This window comes from Chiloscyllium plagiosum, unplaced genomic scaffold, assembly GCF_004010195.1.
Source record: "Chiloscyllium plagiosum isolate BGI_BamShark_2017 unplaced genomic scaffold, ASM401019v2 scaf_5524, whole genome shotgun sequence".
In the NCBI taxonomy this organism is placed as follows: domain Eukaryota; kingdom Metazoa; phylum Chordata; class Chondrichthyes; order Orectolobiformes; family Hemiscylliidae; genus Chiloscyllium; species Chiloscyllium plagiosum.
In genome coordinates this window covers 3268-11946 of record NW_025210224.1, presented here as the reverse complement: position 1 = coordinate 11946, position 8679 = coordinate 3268, and the positions used below count along the sequence as shown (strand labels likewise).

Here is an 8679-nt window from a genome sequence, read left to right as displayed (position 1 = left end):
GCTATCCCCAGGGCCAGAATAGCAGTTTACACGGCTAGAGGGGAGCCTATTTTGTGGGGAACATATGGCCTCTGTAATTGTTGAAGCACTTAACTGTTACCATAGAGATAATCCTGATCAAGTTAAAAATCACAGCACACTCCAAAAGCTTGTACTTCCAAATAAACCTGTTGGACTAGGATCACCTGGTGATGTGTGGTTTTTAACTTTACCCCCACCCCCGCTCCAACACTAGATCTTCCACATCAGAATCCTGACAGACAGCCCCACTGAAACTGAAGTGCCTGTCGGATACCTGACTGAGCCACAGGGGCGTGGGGGAGTGGTATGTGGTTTAACCACAAAGTGCTGAACTGAACACTACTTTCTAACTGCCGTTGCCATGGAGATAATATTGAGAGACAGTGTCCATTCAAAACCACAAACCACAAAGGTATAAGAATGGGATTGGCACATCGGACAGGCGGGGAGTAACCTGATGCTGACTGGAGGTGTTCTGCATGTACACTATCCAGGTAAATGCCGTGTCTCATCAATAAAAACTCAAAGAAGACCTCTCAGAGTTCTGTGCCCAGTTATTCCTATCCAGCAGGGTTCAGGAATATGAGGACACAGCAGTCAGTCTTCACAGTGGAGGATACGAAGAACATGCCAGTAATTGATAAGGAAACTGAGGAAGGTGAGGACCAAGAAACAACCATCATCACGAAAGCGTTAGAGCTGGGCAAGCTAATGGAGCTAAAAGGTGGACAAGTCTCTTTGCCCTGATGGAATACATCCCAGGGTGCTAGCAGAGATAGCGGGAGAAATAGTAAATATACTTGGAGTCAGAGTCCTACAGCAAAGACAGGCCCTTTGGCCCAAACTGGCCCATGCCGACCAGAATGTCCATCCACACTAACCCCATTTCCCTGCACTTGGCCCATCTGCTTCTGACCCTTTGCTGCCCATGTATTTGTCCAAAAGTCTTTTACATGTTGTTAATGTACCCACCTCAACCACTTCCACTGGCACCTCATTCCATATCTTCATACCACCCTCTGTGTAGAACTGTTGACCCTCAGGTTCCCTTTCATAATTTCTCCTCCGACCTTAAACTGATGCCCTCCACTCCTTGATTCCCTGGGAAAGAGACGGAGTGCAATCACCTTATCCAAGCCTCTCATGGTCTTATATACTTCCAGAAAAGATCACCCCCTGTTTCCACTGCTCTAAACAAAAAAGAAATCCTCGCTTGTCCAACCTCTCCCTATAATTCAGACCCCTGAGTCCTGGCAAAAATTCTTGTAAATTTCTTATGCACTTTTTCCAGTTTAATAACTGAAACCTACACTGCACTCATCACATTTCCCGTGTTTCCCCACGGCACTGGAACCAACGTGACAACGTCAATGGATTACAAGCCATGATCAATAATTAACTCCTTTACGACAATCCTGCTTTCATCGCATTTTTCATGCTGCAGGTATCCTTGTGTCTTTCTGGTTGCATGGTTAATTAAAAAATTGTCCTTATACAAAACAAATCTGTAGCTTAATTGTTCCTGGGAAATGTGCCATGTTTCTTCAGACTTTTAACAACAAATGAACTCTCTCTCCACACTCACCACGCTAACATGGACGTGGCTGTGACTCAGTAATGTTTCCAGTCACACTGACATTTGAAATATTCCTCCACGGACAGAATACACACCTTTCCTTCCACATGAAAAAGCCAAATGCTATTCAGATTGGCACGGATCAAGTAACTATCAAAACGGAACGTGAAGTTCAATTTGAATTTCTCATCCACAAATCCGCCCTTTCAGAACCCTACAACAGAGAAAACAGGTCACCACCGTTAACACAGGATGGAAATTCATAAGACAGTGATAGTATTAAATTGTAGGTTCTTTGTTCCCCCAAAGATTTAAATCTCAGTCTCACAATTGCTCTCTTCTGTGAACTGAAATCCAAACCAATCTCCTCACCCTTTTCCTCCACACCGAGTTCTCACACACACTCTCTTCTCTTTAAAATCAGCATCCTAGCTCCTGCAGACTAAGAACCAAAAAAAGGTCTCCTCCCACAATCCAAATATGCGCAAGTCAGGTGAATTGGCCATGCTAAATTGTACATTAGTCAGAGGGAAATGGGTCTGGGTGGGTTACTCTTCTGAAGGTTGGTGTGGTCTGGTTGGGCCGAAGGGCCTGTTTCCACACTGTAGGAAATCTAATCTAATCAAATCAATGAGTCTGACTCGGAGCCTCCTGGATGTTGGTGAATCCTTCCCCCACCTCCCAGGTTTCCTTCCTGGTCAGAACCAAACTGATATTTTTTTTCCCCAGTCTGGAATATTTTATTTATTTCCCCCACACGGACCCTCTGATAAGAACCATCCTGCACACATTGGCCAAGTCATATCTGATTAAACTAAGATGAACCAAATTAGAACTTTAATTGCACGCCCATCTGTGTTCCTTTCCATAACATTCCTGAATCTTCACACGAGTTCTGATAACTTTCTGCAAAATGCTCCCCCCACTGACAGCCGACCACTTACAGATTACATTACAGTGTGGAAACAGGCCCTTCGGCCCAACAAGACAACACCGACCCGCCGAAGCGCAACCTACCCATACCCCTACATTTACCACTTCCCTGACACTAACGGGCAATTTAGCATGGCCAATTCACCTGACCTGCACATCTTTAGACTGTGGGAGGAAACCGGAGCACCCGGAGGAAACCCACGCAGACATGGGGAGAACGTGCAAACTCCACACAGACAGTCACCTGAGGCGGGAATTGAACCCAGGTCTCTGGCGCTGTGAGGCAGCAGTGCTAACCACTGTGCCACTTGTCATGATATTAGGGCAGGGGCCATTTCCCTGGGTCCTGCTCCCAGAGGGAGGAAACTGCGAATGACAGATTAATCCCACACACGCACAGCCTCCCTCCTGGCCCTGACCAGCCCTGCACATACACCAACAATTGGCCAGCACTGCGCACATGCACTGTCTCCCCTCCACCAGCACATGCTCCAGATCACACAGTTAGCTGGGTGATTGACAGCAGCTGCTGCCCAATAGGGTGGAGGGGGCAGGGCTGGAGATTGTAAGCAATGAATGAATGTGGAGGACACTGGGGGATGGACAGGTCAGTGAGGGACAGGATCAGTGCAGCAGTAGGAGGGGACCCTGGACAAATTGAGCAATGGGAGAGTCTGACAGGAGAGAAACTACCGGAAGGTTCGGTTTGGTGGCTCAGGCAGGGACAGTTGGGAGACAGTATGGCCTGGCGGCTTGGGCAGGTTTTCCAATTAGCCTTTTCAAAGATGCTGTTACTCAACTCTGAGCCCGATCTTCCTGGTTCAGAGGTAAGGATACTACCACCATTTCCTGGTGGGCTAGTAGAAAGAAGGGAAGGTTTTCTCAATCTCTCTCACATGGAAACTCCATGAGCTCCTCCCACTTACTGTCTACGGTGGGGATGAGAGCGGGGTTCGGGATATAGGGACTGCCTTTCAAGTGGAACTTACCAGTGTGGGTGATATGAACAAGACTCAACACAGTCACTGACATAAAGCTGGTGTACTTGAACATTATCCAGAATATTAACACCCATAACTGGGTGACACAGATTCCAAAGTACAGAGTTAAGTCCTGGATATTAATAATGGCTTTGTGTGTGAGAAATCACGTCTCATGAACATGAGTCAATTTTTTTGAAGTAACAAAGAGGATCGATGAGGGCAAAGCAGTGGAAATGATCTACATGGACTTCAGTAAAGTGTCAACAAGGTTCCCCATGGGAGACTGGTTAACAAGGTTGATCTCATGGAATACAGAGAGAACTGGCCATTTGGATACAAAACTGGCTCAAAGGTAGAAGACAGAGGGTGTGGTGGAAGATTGCTTTTCAGATTGGAGACCTGTGACCAGTGGGGTGTCATAAAGTATCAGTGCTGGATCCACTAATTTACATAATTTATATCAATGATTTGGATGTGAATATCGGAAGTATTGTTAGTAAGATGACACCAAAATTGGAGGTGTAGTGGACAGTGAAGAGGATTACCTCAGATTATAACGGGATCTTGATCAGATGGTTGAATGTGCTGAGGACTGGCAGATGGAGTTTAATTTAGGTGAGGTGCTGCATTTTGGGAAAGCAAATCTTAGCAGGATGTATTCACTTAATGGTAAGGTCCTCTGGAGTGCTGCTGAACAAAGAGACCTTGGAGTGCAGGTTCATAGCTCCTTGAAAGCAGAATCACAGGTAGATAGGATAGTGAAGAAGGTGTTTAGTATGCTTTCCTTTATTGGTCAGAGCACTGAGTATAGGAGTTGGGAGGTCATATTGCGGCTGTACAGGACATTGGTTAGGTCACGCTTGGAATATTGCGTGCAATTCTGGTCTCCTTCCTATCAAAACAATATTGTGAAAGTTGAAAGTAGCCAGAATAGTATTACAAGCATGTTGCCAGGGTTGGAGGATTTGAGCTACAGGGAGAGGATAAATATACTGTTTTCCCTGGAGTGTCAGATGCTGATGGGTGACCTTATAGAGGTTTATAAAATCAGTAGGGGCATGGATAGGGTAAATACACAAGGTCTTTTCCCTGCGGTGGGGAGGAGGCACGATGGGAGGTGGGAGACAGAGGAGGGAGACTGAGAGGGGAGGGTGACCGTTTGGTTCTAATTTACCAGGAATTTCTAATTCAGGTCCAGCAGCCTAAAACCGTGTATTTATAAACACTCCCAGTCCACAATAGCTCCATTTCTTCCCCAGACTTTGCAGTCTCTCACAATCACTAGGTCCCCCCTCACCGTGACACTGCGCCTGCACAGCTCATGGCCACGTGTTGGTCTGCTGGACCCACCTCAATTCACTCCCCTTGGCTGGAGGATCACGCCAATTCTCCTATTGGTCTGAAGCTGCTGTCAATCACCCGGGCCCCATTGTGACATGAGTGGACTCCTCCCAAGAGCATCGGATGCTGAGGGGTGACCTCATAGAGCTTGATAAAATCCTGAGGAGGATGGATGGGAAAAATAGACAAGGTCTTTTCCCTGGGATGGGGGAGTCTAGAACGAGACGTTGTAGGTTTAAGTTGAGAGGGGAAAGATTTAAAAGGGACCCAAGAGGCAACTTTTTTCACACTGAGATTGGTGCGTGTATGGAATCTTCTGTTCAGGGAAGTGGTGGAGACTGGTACAATTACATCATTTGGCATCTGGATAGGTATGTGAATAGGAAGGGTGTTGGCAAATGGGACAAGATTAGGTTGGGATATCTGGTCGGCATGGACCAGTTCGACCAAAGGATCTAATTCCATGCTGTATGTCTCTATGACTCTGCCCTGGGATGAGCTTCATCATTCACAGTGAATGGGGCAGTAACACCGAGCACAGGGGATGGGGACTATTTAGCCCATTGAGGCTGTACTCTCCCCCTCTGGAGATGGTGCCAGTCTATCCCAACTCACCTCCCATTTGCCTGTAGCCCTCCAAATCCTTCCTTAAAAAAGTTAAATTCCAAATTTGTTTTGACAATAACTACTGAATCTGCATCCAGCTGTCGGTCAAACTGTTCCAGATGCTCAGAACCTCGTGAGTAAAATAATCTTCACATTTTAAACCTGCATTACTTGCCAGTTACCTGAAGGTAGTAACTAAAAATTGTGACGTTAATAATTTCTCCCTCTGTCTCTCTTTAAATTAAATATCCTGGAAACAAAACTGCTCCTCGTCGAAATCACTGCCTCACCTCAGCTCCAAGGAGAATTATCTGACCTTCTGCTAACTCTCCATAAAAGAGAAACCCATCTTAATTTTAGTAGTGCCATAAAGATGTAGAGCGGAGAACAGACCCTTCGTTCCAACTTGTCCATGCTGACCTGATATCCTAAACTAATCTCATTCCCTATGCCAGCTCTTGGCCTATATCCTTCTAAACTTTTGCTAATCACATACAACTTTTGAAAGGCATAATTGGGTAATTGTACCAGCCTCCACACTTCCTCGGGCAGCTCATTCCATACACGTACCATGTTCAGCTAGAAACATTGCCCCTTAGATCCCTTTTAAATCTTTTCCCTCACACCTGAAGCCGGTGTCCCCAAACTTTGGACTCACATATCCTGGGAATAAGACTCTGGGATTTCACCCTATCCGTGCCCCTCACAATTGTATCCGATGCTCCAGGTAAAACAGCCCCAGCCTATTCAGCCTCTACCTATATAGCTCAAACCCTGAACCCTGGCAACATCTTTGCGGATCTTTTCCGAACCCTTTCAAGTTTAACAATATCATTCCGATAGCGGTGAGACCAGGGCTGAAAACAGAATTCCAGAAGTGGCTGAATCAATGTGCTGTACAGCCGCAAAATGACGTCCTAACTGCACTACTCAATGCACTGACTAGTAAAGGCAAGTACACCAAACACCTTCTTCACTACCCTGCCTATGATTCCACTTTCAAGGAACTATGAACCTGCACTCCAAGATCTCTTTGTTCAGCAACATTCCCCAGGACTTTCCCATTAAGTGTATAATTCCTGCGCTCATTTGCTTTTCCAAAATGAAGCACCTCACATTTATCTGAAATAAACTCGATCTGACAATCCTCAGTCCATTTGATTGAAGTCCCATTGTACTCTGAGGTAACCTTCTTCGCTGTCCAGTGCGCCTCCAATTTTGATGTCTACTGTAAACCCACTAACTATACCTCATATATTCACATAGAAATCACTGATATAAATGATGACAAGCAGTGGACCCAGTACCGATCCTTACACCATATTGCTCATCACAGGCCTCCAGTCCGAAAAGCACTACCCTCTGTCTCCAACCTTCCAGCCAATTTGTATACAAATAGCTGATTCTCTCTGTATTCCATGGTGTCTAACTCGCTAACCAGTCTGTCATGTGGAACCTTTTTGAATGTCTTTCTGAAGTCCAAATTAGTGATTTATGTACAAAGCCATGCTGACTATCCCTGCTCACGTCTTGCCTTTCCAATTACATATAAACCTGTCCTTCAGAATTCCTTCCAACACCTTGTCTGCCACGAACTTCAGGCTCACCAGTGTATTGTTCCCTGGCCTTTCCTCATCACCTTGCTCAAATAATGGCGCCTGTCTTGCAGCACCTCACCTGTGGCTATCGGTGATAGAAATATCTCAGCGAGGGGCCCAGCCATCACTTCTCTAACTTCCAATAAAGATTTGGGATACACCTGATCAGGTCCCACAGATTTACTCAGCTTTATGTATAAGACATCCAGTACAACCTCCTCTGTAATATGGACAGTTGTCAAGTTATCACTATTTATTTCTCCAAAGTCTCTAGCTTCCATATCCTCTTTCAGTAAAAGCTACATGAAATCCTCGGATAGTATCTCTCCCACCTTCTGTGGTTCCAGACAGCCTTGTTGATCTTTGAGGGTCCGTATTCTCTGCCTGGTTACTCTTTTGTCCTTAATGTTTTGTAGAATCTCTATGGATTGTCCTTAAACCTCTTTCCCCCCAAAGCTATCTCATGTACAGGAAGGGATGCGATTCAAGACTGGGTACATACCTTTTAAGGTGACAGCAGAACAACTTTAAAAGGGCGTTTGGGATTTTTTTTATTTTTGTTCAGGTAATGGTTTATGTGTGGAATTAACTATCAGAGGAAGTGGTAGTTGTGAATCAAATTACAATTTTAGGGTGGCACAGTGGCTCAGTGATTAGCACTGCTGCCAGATCCCCAGGTTCGATTCCAGCTTTGGACAACTGTCTCTGTGGGACTTGCACATTCTCCCAATGTCTGCATGGGTTTCTTCCAGGGGCTCCAGTTTCCTCCCTAATGAGAGAGCAGCCCTATGGTCTGGTAGGACAATGCTGCCTTTACCTTTTACACAGTGATGCCACTGTGTCTCTGGGGTGGGGAGAGGGAATGCTGAAGGTAGTGGATGGGACACCATTCAGGCACAATGCTTTGTCCTGGAGGATGTTCACTTTCTTTAATAGTGTTGGGGGGTGCACTGATGCAGGCAAGTGGAGAATGTTCCAACACAATCCTGATGTGTGCCTTATAGAGAGCAGACATTGGGGAATCAGGGGTTTGGTGAAACTGTGGTGTACTCCTTGTAGCAAAGGCAATTGAGGGGAGCTGTGCCAGAGGGGTTTAGAAAAGTTACACGTAATAATAATAAAACTTATAACCATCAGCTCATTATACAAGGATTACAGGACACACATTAAAGGTTTGGGAAGATTCAAAGGAGAACTTTTATGCAGCAAATGGGATTCAGATGGAATACAATACTCACACACAATGCAAATATCCAGGTCCTGATGAATTGAGTAATTCAATCAGAGTTAGGTGTTAGAATAACTGAGATTACCATCTGAATGTCCACCTGTAGTATCCTGTAATACAAGTTTATAAAATCCATCGCTGTCAGTTCAGGTTAGAAACTCGCACCATCCCCTCCTGCTGGCCCAGGATGAATGGACACATTACCCCTTGTGGAGGTCAGCAGTCAGTTCAGGTGGAAATCTATGTGGGTTTCTAGGAGTTTCCACCTTGGAATTTCATGTGACTGAACAGGGCAGAACTTTGACACATGGTACAGAATATTCCAAGAGTCAGTGAGATGTGGAGAGCAGGATTTGCTTCTTTTTTTTCCTTCCGTGCTGCCGCTGTGCCTCA

The 8679-nt window shown here is 45.5% G+C and overlaps 1 long non-coding RNA gene across 1 annotated transcript in view; it reads right to left on the bottom strand.

Annotated features, from left to right (window-relative positions):
* LOC122546882 overlaps positions 1-8679 on the bottom strand; it is a 12183-nt gene that overhangs the window by 2138 nt on the left and 1366 nt on the right. Inside the window, exons 2-3 of the long non-coding RNA XR_006310826.1 lie at positions 8297-8396; positions 1693-1811 (exon numbers count right to left, since the gene is read on the bottom strand). This is a non-coding gene — a long non-coding RNA (uncharacterized LOC122546882). The remainder of the gene's footprint in view (positions 1-1692; positions 1812-8296; positions 8397-8679) is intronic.